At 43.0% G+C, this 13703-nt stretch overlaps 1 protein-coding gene across 2 annotated transcripts in view; it reads left to right on the top strand.

The window, feature by feature from the left end:
* ARHGEF18 (Rho/Rac guanine nucleotide exchange factor 18) overlaps positions 1-13703 on the top strand; it is a 620551-nt gene that overhangs the window by 206444 nt on the left and 400404 nt on the right. The window lies entirely within an intron of this gene.

The following is a 13703-nucleotide window of genomic DNA, read 5'->3' as shown; positions in this document are numbered from 1 at the left end:
CCTAGTTTAACAGCTCCTCCAGCCGTCTAACCATTTTTTTCCCCCAGGGCAGTTGCACCCTCCCTATTGAGGTGCAGCCTGTCCCTAGTGTAGAGCCTGTAACCGACCGCAAAGTCAGCCCAGTTCTCCATTAACCCAAACCCTTCCTTCCTGCCCTAGCCTCTGAGCCACTTATTTAACTCCCTAAGCTCCTGTTGTCTCTCTAGTGACGCTCGTGGCACTGGTAGTATTTCTGAAAACACTACCTTGGAGGTCCTGGACTTGAGCTTCTCACCTAGCTCCCTAAAATCATTTTTAAAGACCTTCCATCTCCCACTGACTTTGTCATTGGTGCCAATGTGTACCATGACCACCGGGTCTTCCCCAGCCCCACCCAGCAATCTGTTAATCCGATGCACAATATGCCGAACCCGAGCACCTGACAGACAACACACTGTTCGGCATTCACGGTTTCAGCTACAGATGACCCTGTCTGTCTGCCTAATAATAGAGTCCCCTACCACCAGCATCTGTCTGACCTTTGCTGCACTCCTTTTCCCATCCTTCCTGCAGCGGTCATCTTCCTGGTTGCCTGGAGAAATTCCCTTCTGCAGTGATGTTAGAGACAGCTGCCAGACAATTACTGGTGTTTTGGGGTAAAGCAGGGGTGATGTCAGGGGATAAAGTGTATAGTTGGGTGTCGTCAGCATAGAGATGGTATCGAAAGCCAAATCTACTGATAGTCTGTCCGATGGGGGCTGTATAGAGGGAGAAGAGTAGAGGACCTAGTACTGAGCCCTGAGGAACGCCGACATCAAGAGGAAGAGGAGAAGAAGAAGAGCCAGCGAATGATACACTAAAGGAGCGGCCAGAGAGATAGGAAGAGAACCAAGAGAGAGCAGTGTCCTTAAGGCCAATTGAGTGGAGCATGGTGAGGAGGAGTTTGTGGTCTACAGTATCAAACGCTGCAGAGAGATCCATCAGAATCAGTAGCGAATAGTCACCATTTCTTTTTGCTGTTAGATCGTTAGACACTTTAGTAGGGGCAGTTCCTGCCGAATGAAGAGAGCGAAAGGCAGATTGTAAGGGGTAAAGAAGAGAGTTTGCAGAGAAATAGCTTATTAAGCGAGAGTAGACAAGACGTTCAAGGAGTTTAGAGATGAAGGGGAGGTTAGAAACAGATCGGTAGTTAGCAGCACAGGTAGGGTCAAGAGATGGTTTCTTTAGTAGTGGGGTTATAATAGAGTGTTTGAAAGAGGAGGGAAAGATACCAGAAGAGAGAGAGAGGTTAAAAATTGTAGTTAGGTGAGTGATGACAGCTGGGGAGAGGGACTGGAGGAGGTGTGATGGAATACGATCACTGCTACAGGTCGTGGGTCGAGAAGAAGAGAAAAGCCTGGAGACTTCTTCCTCTGTTATAGGGTCAAAAGTGGAGAGAGAGCATGTAGAGGAATTGGAGAGAGGAGAATTGAAATTATTTAGGGACTGGGAGATTATTTCCTGACGGATACTGACAATCTTGTCTCTGAAGTAAGTGGCCATTCCATCAGCGCAGAGGTCATTTACATGTTCTGGAACTTTAGGGCTTAGAAGGGAATGAAAAGTGTCAGAGTCGTTCTGGGTTATTTGAGAGTGAGGAGATGAGAGAGGTGAAGTACTTCTGTTTGGCAATGTTGAAAGCCGAATTGTATGTTTTGAGCATAAATTTATAATGGAGGAGGTCTGCTGATATTCGTGATTTTCTCCATAAGCATTCTGCACATCTTGAGCAGTGCTGTAGAAAATGTGTTTCAGGTGTGTGCTGTGTGCCAGGGTTGCCGTGTTCTGTGTCGGGAGGGACGGATTCATATTGGAGCAACTTCATCTAGGGTGGTTTCGAGGGTCCGGTTGTAATGATTGGCAGCCAAGTCTGGACAGGGGAGGGAAGAGATTAGGGCAAGAGCTAATTGTAGGGTGTTTATAAGTTGCTGGCAGTTAATGGTGTGTAGGTTTCTGTAAATGTAAAAAGTAGTATTGTCATGAGAAAAGTGAGTGTATTATATAGACTAGGAAAAATCATATTGCCCAATGTGGTTGACTTTTTGCAACAAAATTAACTTCTGGGGATAGAATATTGCGTAGTTGATAATCAACATACAGCATAGGAAGATATTTTTTCACTATATTGACCACTTCTTTGTATTGTTCACTATAGGTGGTACTAAAGGTTATCAATGGTAAATTTTTATGTATTATATTTTCTTTTTTGGTGCCATTTAGACAATCATAAGGGCTTCTTCTAATAGCAATTTTATACACTTGGTCTATATCTGTTTTGACATAGCTCCTACATTACTGCAGCTGGAGCAGACATATCCGTGCACTATCCTAGATGGGGAAAGAAACACATGGACTTCTTATCAGTACCATTTTCGGGTACATAAGACTTTTTGATGACTTGATATAATGTTTTTTGGGAGGCGAGGTCACAAAAAAGCTGTTTTGGCATAAATTTTATTAATTTTTTTGCCATACATCTGATAAAGGTAGATCACGTAATATATGTTTATAGAGCTGGTCGTTACAGATGCGGCGATACCAAATATGTTTATTGTTTGTTTTTGTTTTACACAATAAAAACATTTGTCGAAACAAAAATCATGTTTTTGTGTTGCCATTTTCTTACAGACATATATTTTTTAATTTGTCTGGCTATGGTCTTGTGTGAGGGTTCCTTCTTTGCGGGATGAGGTGATGTTTTCAATGAGTTTTTGATCACTTTGATATTATGGTTTTTGGTTGGCAGGGTGACAAAAAAAAGCTTGTTTTTGGCATAACTTTTTTTTATTATGGTGTTCACCTTATGGGATAGATGATATAATATTTTTATAGAGCTGGTGGTACGGATGTGACGACACTAAATATATATATATATATTTTTTCTCTTCTTTTTGAGACAATACCACTACCCACGCGTGCAGGGGTTTACAAAAAATGTTTTTGCAGGGGTTTACAAAAACGTTTTAAGATGAATCTGTAACTGATGTAACTAAATGTCTTACAACATATATAGCAGAAGCATTAGGTCTAAGTAATGCTACAGCAGCTTCCCTTGTCTTCCTGAGGTACCAGCCAGTACCAAAGCCCAGTTCGGATTGCTATTTTAAATTGTTTTTCAGTACGCAGATATGCATACAGTAGGAATCAACCAAAGTCTTGTGTGACTTCTGGCGAAATGAACTTTGTCTACATGGACCCAATACATTTTTATGCTGTATGGAAACAGCATTAAAATCGAAGTATTTGAATGAACCAACTTTGTATCTATGATCCGAAGGTGCATTCATTCAAGCCCAGTAGAACTGTGTTATATGGAGAGAATTTTTTTCCCTTCTTCCTCTGATGAAATTTCATTTTCTCTACCGTCCGCCTTCAGGATCAGATCCGTCTTCAGGATCAGATGAGTTCAATATGTTTACATCTGGATTTGCCTGATAATTTAGGATTAGGATCTGCAACAACAGCATAGGAATGTGCATTTTAACTCATCCATCAGAAAGGAAGACTAATCTTTAACTAGTTTAATACAATCTTGACACAATGGCTTCATATATGTCTCAGGCAATTTCCTAAAGCAAGCGCCACACTTCTTAGCTGGATTCCCTTTGGCTATAGATTTGGCTTCATGATACTTGTCTTTCTAAATAAAACACAAGGAATAGAATTGGCCTAAATTAGAAACTCAAGTAACATATAAAGATAGTCCACCAGCCACCTTACCAGATCCCCTAAAATAACCATAAGAGTACATCATCCTGGGTGACAGGATGAGGATTTGGGGACTGGCATAATGATATAAGCGACACTGACAACATCACTGCATTGTCTGTATGGGCAGGGACTCTAGATGCAGAGAGAGTGGTGATGGGATATTTTTTATAACCTAACTCTGCTTTACACTTCTCCACAACTTTATCCATGACTTGTTTAGTGTGTTCCTTGGTTTTCAGGATGCTGTTTTATCACTATGGTTCTCTAACAAACCTTTGAAGCCTTCACAGAACAGCTGTGGTTACACTGAGAATACATTACACACACTGGACTCTATTTACTAATTAGGTGACTTCGGAAGGCAATTGGTCACACTGGATTTTATTTAGAGATTTAAAAGTACAGGTGGCTGAATACAAATGCAAGCCACACTTTCTAGATTTTTTATTAAAATCCATGTATCATATTCTTTTCACTTCACACATACTTGCTACCTTATGTTGGTCTAGCAAATAACAACCCAATAAAATACATTTAAGTTTGTTGGTGTAAGGTGAAAAAATTTGGAAAAGTTCACAGTATATAATGTCATTATATAATACTGTTGAGGGGTCCCTAACAATAAAATCTTTCAGTCTTCCTCCCAGGCAGGCCCCTACTGAGTTTCGGCCACGTTGCAGCCAGTTCCCCTGCTTCCACTATAGCTACACCCCTGGTGTTTGCTCTCTAAACTCCTAAAACACATTTGCGTTGCGCTATCAGGCAAAATTGGCTGAATGATCTAGCCTTACTTCACATACATAATGATACATCTCCTGCTGTAGATGAAATGGAATTGGGTCTCTTCTCCCTTGGGTTTGATGGGGTGGTCTGCATGCTTATAAAAAATCTCCCAATATTATCAAATGCAGATTTATTTGTCAAAAAGCAATCTGTATGTGCTATAGACCTAATAAACTTGTTGCCAACAGTCCTGCCAATAGTCTGGTAATATATTAATCATATGGAACCCTCTATAGCAGGTATGGCCAACCCATGGCTCTCCAGCTGTTGCAAAACTACAACTCCCAGCATGCCCAGACTGCCTACATCTATCAGCCTACAGTATAGCATAGTGGAAATTGTAGTTTTACAACAGCTGAAGGGCCGCAGGTTGACGGCCCCTGCTCTATAGGATTCCTAAAAACATTCTAAACATGCAAAGCATACCTCAAGCCCACTCAACAGCGTAAATGTATGTCGCTGAGACTAGCTGTGTTTTTTTTTTATCCTGTGTTTGTTCCTGACAGATACCAGTAGGATGTCTTTGATAGTAAATATACTAAAACATGCTCCATTTAGTATAGTTTAAAAGGTATTGGCTCATTAAGCTTGTCATCTCTGCTCAGTCCCTTAATGGTGGTGATGGGGGAGAGATGCTAAAGTATTGTGCCAGTAGCATCAAGTAGGTCGTTGGCTTTGTGAAGAGCCACGTGTGTAGTTGCAAACTGTGGTATTAGTCCCACTATTTTAAATATTTCTGCATGAGATATACTTTATATGGACAAACCTATTGGGACACCTTCATAATATACCTACAGGAGCTTTTTTGACATCCCATTCAAAATCCATAGGCATTAATGGAGTTGATTCTTCCACACCAACTCAACCAACCATGCTCTATGAACCTTGCTTGTGCACAATTGTCATGTTGGATCAGAAAATGGACTTCCTAAAACTGTTCTCACAAAGTTGGAAGCATACAGTTGTCCATAATGTCTTAGTACAGGGATCAGCAACCTCCGGCACTCCAGCTGTGTGAAACAATGAATCTCAGCATGCACAATTGCTTGCCTGTTCTAAGAACTCCTGTAGAAGTGAATGAAGATTTGTCACTCCACAGAATGTTTCCACTTCTCCAGAGTCCAGAGGCAGTATGTTTTACACCACTCTTTCCAATGTTTGGCATTTATGCTTGGTGTTGTAAGGCTTGCATGCAGCTGCTTGGCCATGGAAGACCCATGTCATGAAACTCTTGGTGCACAGTTTTTGTGCTGATGTTAATGCCAGAGGGGGTTTGGCAGTTATTGAGTCAGCAGAGCGTTGGTGACTTTTATGAACTATGTTCCTCAGCACTCTAAGACCCTTCTCTGTAATTTTACATGGTTTGCTACTTCATGGCTGAATGGCTGTACTTCCCAAACACTTCCACTTTGCACTGATACCAATATCAATAAAATACATGAATGATACAACTCATACAAGTTTAGATTGTTTATCTACAGGTGGATCTCAATAGATCTCTGTACTGGCCCCTGGTATACTTATACTGTACATGGTTATTAGATCTCCCCTCAGTCATCTTTTTTCTAAAGTGAATTTTGATAATTTTTCTGGGTACTGTAGTCCACCTATTCCATTTATTACTTTAGTTGCCCTTCTCTGAACCCTCTCCAGCTCTGCTATGTCTGCCTTGTTCACAGAAGACCAGAACTGTACACAATGCTCCATGTATGGTCTGACTAGTGATTTGTAAAGTGGCAGGACTATGTTCTCATCACGGGCCTCTGTGCCCCTTTTGTTTCAACCCATTATTGGCCTTGGCAGCAGCTGCCTGACACTGGTTTCCACAGCTTAGTTTGATGTTCACTAAAATTCCTAGGTCCTTTCCCATGTCAGTGTTACCCAGTGTTTTACCATTTAGTATGTACGGGTGACTTGCATTATTCCTTCCCATGTGCATAACCTTACATTTGTCAGTGTTAAACCTCATCTGCCACTTATCTGCCCAAGCTTCCAATATATCCAGTGTGGCAATGTGAACATTGAGGTGTGCAGTAAAGTCACGGGGAAGCAGGATAAAAGGGGTGTTGTGTGCACTGGGAGCGTGTCACCAAGGGGCCCGGCCTTGGTGGAGTAAAAGCCCTAGTTCAGGTGTCCACTAAAGTAGTTGGGGGACACCATATAGATAGTGTAGCTGGTTCAGCTATTTCAGGGCGGGCTTTTACTGGGAACAGGCAATGTGTTGGGTGGGTGCCTGTTCCCCATGCTCCAGTCCGGGACTTAGGGCATGCTCATGTCCAGGGATCCTATTTAATCCTGCTACTGGATCTTGGGTGTGGCTCACTCGGGAGTGTTTGGTGAAGCAGAGTCCTGGTGAGGCTCTGCGTCAGTGGTCTCAGCCAGGTGGGCTGAGGGGCCACGAGGCTAGGCGTTAGCCTGAACTTTGGGGGACGCGGTGACGCCTGTGAAACAAGGATCACGAGGCCAGAGTCGGGAGGACTACTGGGCCACAATCCCCCAAAATGTATTGAAGTGTCACAGCCTTGAGGTTGCTGGACTGAATGGCTGAGGAAAGCCGGCTGAGAACAGGGCTCTCTAGGTCAGTCAGGGATACACTTATGTGTTTAGTTAGAGCCTAGCTGGGCAAGGGTTTGTTATTTTGTGTGGATGTCACACGTGATAAGTTGAAGCTGCGACTTCATAACCTGTTTTTCTGAAACGTCCGGAATAAAACACGAGTTTGGACATTCTACCCTTGTCTGGTGAAGTAATCTGTGATGGCGACCCCCTAAAATTAAACGATCCCTTACACCAGATCCATCTGTAGCAGTATACTGTCCTCTTCCATCTTAATTACTTTACATAGTTTAGTGTAATCTTCAAAAATTTATATTTTACTGTGCAAGCCTTAAGATCATTAATAAATATATTGAAGAGAATAGGGTCCAATGCTGGCCCCTGTGGTACCCCACTAGTGACAGTGACCCAATCTGAGTGTGTACCATTAATAACCACCCTCTGTTTTCTATCACTGATCCAGTTACTTACCCACATACACACATTTTCTCCCAGTCCGAGCATTCTCATCTTATATACTAACCTTTTATGCGGTACAGTGTCAAATGCTTTGGAGAAGTCAAGATATATGACATCCATGGTGATTTGGTGATTACATGCAGAATATAGACTCTCTAGGGTTTCTCATAACTGATAAGTCATCATGACATACAGTACATATGAGAAAAGTTTCAAAATTAATAATCTACGCATAACAAAACTTTGTGGCTTAATGTACTGTTATGTATTAGCATGCATCACATGTCTACATAGAAAAGGGGAAATGTCTCCTTCTCAAAGGCCTAATTTAAGAAACACCTGTCAGCATGATCAACCCTATTAAACCAGGCATACTGCCTGGTAGCATTGATCATGCTGATTATGGGTGGAGCAGGCACGAGAATACATGGCTAGACGAGAAGTCTAGCCCTATCAATCAAATGTGGCCAGAAGAAATGGATATTATAATACAGATGCTCCAAGGCTTCTGGCCCATCTCTTGGTGCTCAACAGAGCTAGTTTGCATAATATAAAAAATTCTCATTTCTTGGGAACGCTGCATTGTAGAAACCTAACTAAGGTAATGTTTTAATCAGTATGATCAACCCTACCACGTAGTATGCCTGGTTTAATAGGGTTGATCCACCAACAGAGTCTGTTTAAGTTATATTAATGCAAAAAATTCACAAGGCCCTATTACACTCCACTATTTCAAACCAATTATCAGGAAAAAACTTCCATACGAATGTGCATTCACTATAATTAACCTCTATAATCAAGCAGCTGATGAACAAGCACTTAGATTAGGAAGATGGGAATTGGTTCTAACCTAACAAAATATTTGTATTGGTAAATATCCAATTTTAACCAATTTTATCATCTGTAAGGCAGGATTTCCCTGTTCAGGTTTTCTGGTTTTGAAGCTAAAATCAGGATTGGATTAAAAAAAAAAGTAATATCTGTCCTTTATACTTACTTTCTATAATTCATATCTGTTTTTTGCCTCTAAAACTGCACCACAAAACCTGAATGTGGAAACCTAGCCTCGGAGTCCTTGTACATGGAGCAACGCAATTATTGAGAATGAACCTTATGTTCATTTACATGCAACATTCGTCTCTGTAGTAAGATGAATGACTGCTACCGAGATGCCACATCCCCACGGATTAATTGTTTGCCGACAGCACATCCAGTTTACACAGGGAGATTTGCTGCATAAAGATACAATCACCCAACGAACAAGCATTTGATTGCTCATTGGGTGATTAGCTGCACCTTTAGGCTACTTTCACATATACGTTAAACCTGTCAGCATGATCAACCCTATTAAACTGGAAGGCTGTTCCAGCCGAATCCAGGCATATTTGACGGGCCGGATAGTTAATGGGCTCAGGGGGCATTCTGGTACCTTACAGCAATGTCAGATCCAGAGAGCTCCGGACGGCTGTTCTCTCCCGGGACAGCCTGTCAGATCCCCTTACCGCATATGTTAAACTAGCCTTAGTAACATAGTAACATAGTATATACCGTAAGGCTGAAAAAAGACATTTGTCCATCCAGTTTAGCCTGTTATCCTGCAAGTTGATCCAGAGGAAGGCAAAAATACCCCTGTGAGGTTGAAACCAATTTTCCCCACTTAAAGGGAACCTGTCACCTGGATTTTGGGTATAGAGCTGAGGACATGGGTTGCTAGATGACCGCTAGCACATCCACAATACCCAGTCCCCATAGCTCTGTGTGCTTTTAGTGTGTATAAAAACCGATTTGATACATATCCAAATTAACCTGAGATAAATCAGAGCTTGAAAATATGACTCTTCTCTGGTCACACAAGTAAGATATGACTCTTTTATGTTAATTTGCATAAAAGGCAGGAAGTACAAAAATGCATAATACTTATTAAATTCGTCTGCAAATGAAATTAAAAGTGTAATTTATATGTTTAGGGTAACAGAATGAACATTTAGAAACGCTCAGTGAGGGTAGCATAGTAGAGGTGACAGGTTCCCTTTAAAGGGTTCTCCGCCCCTCAGCAAGCTCAGGCCAGCCCTGTGGCTCTGTGACATCATATTTCCCTATATGACGTTCGTGCATCGCTGCCGGGCCCGGGCATGCGCAGTGTTCTGCCTACTGTGGGCAGAGGGACAGGGATATGGAGTGCGCATGCACTAGTTACTGGCGTGAAATTGGCGCATGCGCACTGCATATCTCTGTGCCTCTGCCCACAGTGGGCAGAACAGTGCGCATGCCCGGGCCCGGCAACGATGCGCAAACAGCCTACAGGGAAATATGATGTCACAGGGCTGGCCTGAACTTTATGAGGGGCGGAGTTAGGCGCGAGTGAGGCAGGGGAACTTGGGCACTTCCAGAAAACTCTCCGCCCCTGGGCACTTGCGGCGGCTCATTAGCATATGATACAAATGACTTTTTGGGCGATTTGAAGCATCTGAAAAACTAAACACAGGTAACATCTGTGTCATGTCTTTGTGCCCCACTGAACAATGTGATCTGTTTAAAATCGGTCAGGTAGGTGACAGACTCCCTTTAAGCTGGCTGACATTAGTGATGTGCTAATGTCAGCTGAACCTAACTATATTAGTCCCATGTCACTATGTGCCGCCCGTTATTCCGAAAAACAAACTTTTATAATATGCTAATTAGCATCTAGGAGCAGGGGGGCATCCTAGAGGCTCCGTTTGCCCACCTCTTTTCACACCCTTCTTCTCTTGATTGGCAGGGCCAGTGCAGCGCTGCTCTCCTCCCACCGGCTGTGTCTACTAAGAAAATCTCACGCCGTTCAGTATTCAGCACAGGAACAGTGAGAGAAGGACGCTCGGCGGCTGCTGGCTTCCTCACTGCGCCTATGCCGAATACTTAACGGTGCGAGATTTACACTGCAGACACGGCCGGTGGGAGGAGAGCAGCACTGCCCTGGACCTGTCAATCAAGAGAAGAAAGGCGTGAAAAGAGGTGGACAAACGGAGCCTGTAGGAACAGGTGCAACGCACCCCCTGCTCCTAGAGGCTAATTAGCATATTATAAAAGTTAATTTTTCTCAATAAAGGCTTTAGGCAGTGAGATGGCACTAATATAGTTATGTTCAGCTGACTTTAGCACATTGCTAATGTCAGCCAGCTTAATACCCATTTTTAAGGTGACAGAAACCCTTTAAGGGGAAAAAAATTCCTTCCCGACTCCAATCAGGCAATTAGAATAACTCCCTGGATCAACAACCCCTCTCTAGTAGCTATAGCCTGTAATATTATTACACTCCAGAAATACATCCAAGCCCCTCTTGAACTCTTTTAGTGAACTCACCATCACCACCTCCTCAGGCAGAGAGTTCCATAGTCTCACTGCTCTTACCGTAAAGAATCCTCCTCTATGTTTGTGTACAAACCTTCTTTCCTCCAGACGCAGAGGATGTCCCCTCGTCACAGTCACAGTCCTAGGGATAAATAGATGATTAGATTTGGGTTGTTGCGGGTATCGAAATTTCAATACCCAATCGATACTTTTATCCTGGTATCGATACAATACCGAGATTTCCATTTTTTCGATACTGGGCTGCGCTGCTGCGCAGTCTAGTATCACAGAACATGAGCGTGCTGCTGTGAGCGCACTCATGTTCCCTCAGCAGCACAGGGGAGAAGTAAGCAGTTTCTCCCTCCCCCTGTGCCGCTGCCACCAATGAGTAGAGAGGGACGGGCATACCAATAATAGGAGGATTTTAAATGGGCCCGGACTTTAAGTTACCAGGCTACATAGAACGGCGCCTAAGAATCTCCCTGCACTTACTATTATTACTGGGCAGCGCTCCGTTCGCCCGCTGTGCCCCCATTACTGTCTCCTGCTCCGTATGCTAATTACTACTATCAGGAGACATCATCTTCTTTCCTGGGTGTTCCTTCTCCCTGCTGTAGCGCTGTCCAATCGCAGCGCAGAACATCACAGCCAGGGAGATGGATTGCCCAGGAGAGAAGCTGATGTCTCTTGCTAATTGTTCCGATAGTAGTAATTAGCATACGGAGCAGGAGACAGTAATGGGGGCACAGCAGGCGAACGGAGCGGCTCCCAGGAATAATAGTAAGTGAAGGGAGATCCCTGGGCACTGCTCTATGTATCCTGCTCATGAAAGGTCATCTTTAACTTTTAATACAGGAGGCAGGTACTGGCAGCAGAATTGCATAGCCGGCACCCTGCCTCTGACAGGGAGCTGCCGCTGATCTGCTGCCAGTATTCGCTTCCTGTATTAAAGGTTAATTATCATTGGTGGCGCAATGTGCCCGCCCCCCTCAACCCCCACAGTATTAAAATCCTTGGTGGCAGTGGCCAAAGGGTCCCCTCCCCTTCTCATTGGTGGCAGTGGCAGCTTCTGATCGGAGCCCCAGCAGTGTAATTGTTGGGCTCCGATCGGTTACCATGGCAGCCAGGACGCTACTGAAGCCCTGGCTGCCATGGTCAGCTCCCTGCTGCTGTGTGTACTATGCACAGGGCAGCAGGGAGAGTATGAAGTCCTATTCACCCTAATAGAGATCTATTAGGGTGAATAGGACAAGGGATCAAAAGATCCCAGGTTCTAGCCCCTAAGGGGGAAAATAGTTATTAAATAAACTGGAAAAAAAAAAGTTAAAAAAACACACCAAGTATAAATCACCCCCTTTCCCAATTTTGCATATAAAATATATAAACAATAAATAAATAAACATATCACATATCGCCACATCCGAAAAGTCCAAACTATTAAAATATTTTAAAAAATCTATGCGGTGAAAGCCAGAACAGAAAAGTAATAAATAAAAACTGTGCAATTCGACATTTTTTTAAATGCGGAATGCACGTGGCTTTTTTAGTGTTTTATTTTTTCTGCGTGGTATCGAATGGTATTGAGTATCGCAATACTTTTTTATGGTATCAAAATTGAATCAAAAATTTGGTATCGCAACAACTCCAGATTAGATCTCGTCTTTTTTCTAAAGTGAATAACCCTAATGTTGATAATCTTTCAGGGTACTGTAGTCCTCCCATTCCAGTTATTACTTTAGTTGCCCTCCTCTGTACTCTCTCCAGCTCTGCTATGTCTGTCTTGTTCACAGGAGCCTAGAACTGTACACAGTACTCCACGTGTGTAAAGTGGTAGGACTACCGGTATGTTCTCATCACGGGCATCTATGCCCCTTTTGATGCAACCCATTATCGCAGGACACAGGACAATTGGAACATATGCCGTGTGGAGCCCCAGTATATTTGTGTTGAGGTCTGCGAGTGGTATAATATGGCCTAGTGTAGTGTTCTTGTGTCACAGTGGTCCTACCTCAGGCCGTCGCTCCCTGGGGGTTGTTTGCTACAATAATTGAGTTGAAGTAGACAAAGAACTCCAGGCTTGGAAATTTTGAACATTGTTTACAGAATGAACTTGGTAATACAAAAATGTTTCTTTACCTGTTTAAAATTCACTCCATTCGGTACCAGCAGGGTGCAAGGTGACAGCAGTTGGTTAAAATGCTTCTCTTGGTTCCTATCTGGCTTAAGTCTGTTATCTGTTCAATGATCAGAGTGTATCTTCAATTTTCCCTGAAACGGCTGTAAAATATTTTTGGCATATGACATTTGACGTCACCACGGCAGTTGTCCTGATGATGTCATCATATACCACGCGAGATTTGCGCTGGATCTTCAAGCAAGATGGACGCGGCGGCCTCTTCGCGTTTAAATGGATGAGGTAAGTATGATTATTTTTTTATTTTTTTTTATCAACCCCTGAAAGGCCTTAATATTTATCTCAGATGCTGCGAAACATTGATTGAGGGGTTCAATGACGTGTGCCGACGCAATAGTTTTAATTATTATGGACAAATATATCTATGTATCGTGTAAAGGTGCCATTGATTACCCAATGCCAACAGGTTAGCAGCCTGTCTAGGGACGCCAGGGAAGCCAGGTGCCAGTGCTAGGTGAGTTAGGGGTCACCACTCCTCCCTCTCCTTAGTGAAAGGATACTCCTCTTCCCTCCCCTCTGCGCCGCACGTCTGTTACCTGCCTAATCAGATGTGATTTTCAATTATCTTGGACAACCCAAGATAACGGCAACCCCCAAGCCCCTCACTGGAAATGTGAAATGTATCTTGGTAATTATTATTATAGCTAAAGTCATT

The sequence above is a fragment of the Bufo bufo genome, chromosome 2 (assembly GCF_905171765.1).
Source record: "Bufo bufo chromosome 2, aBufBuf1.1, whole genome shotgun sequence".
NCBI lineage: Eukaryota > Metazoa > Chordata > Amphibia > Anura > Bufonidae > Bufo > Bufo bufo.
The sequence above is the reverse complement of the archived record's forward strand: the minus strand, read 5'-3'. Positions and strand labels throughout refer to the sequence as shown.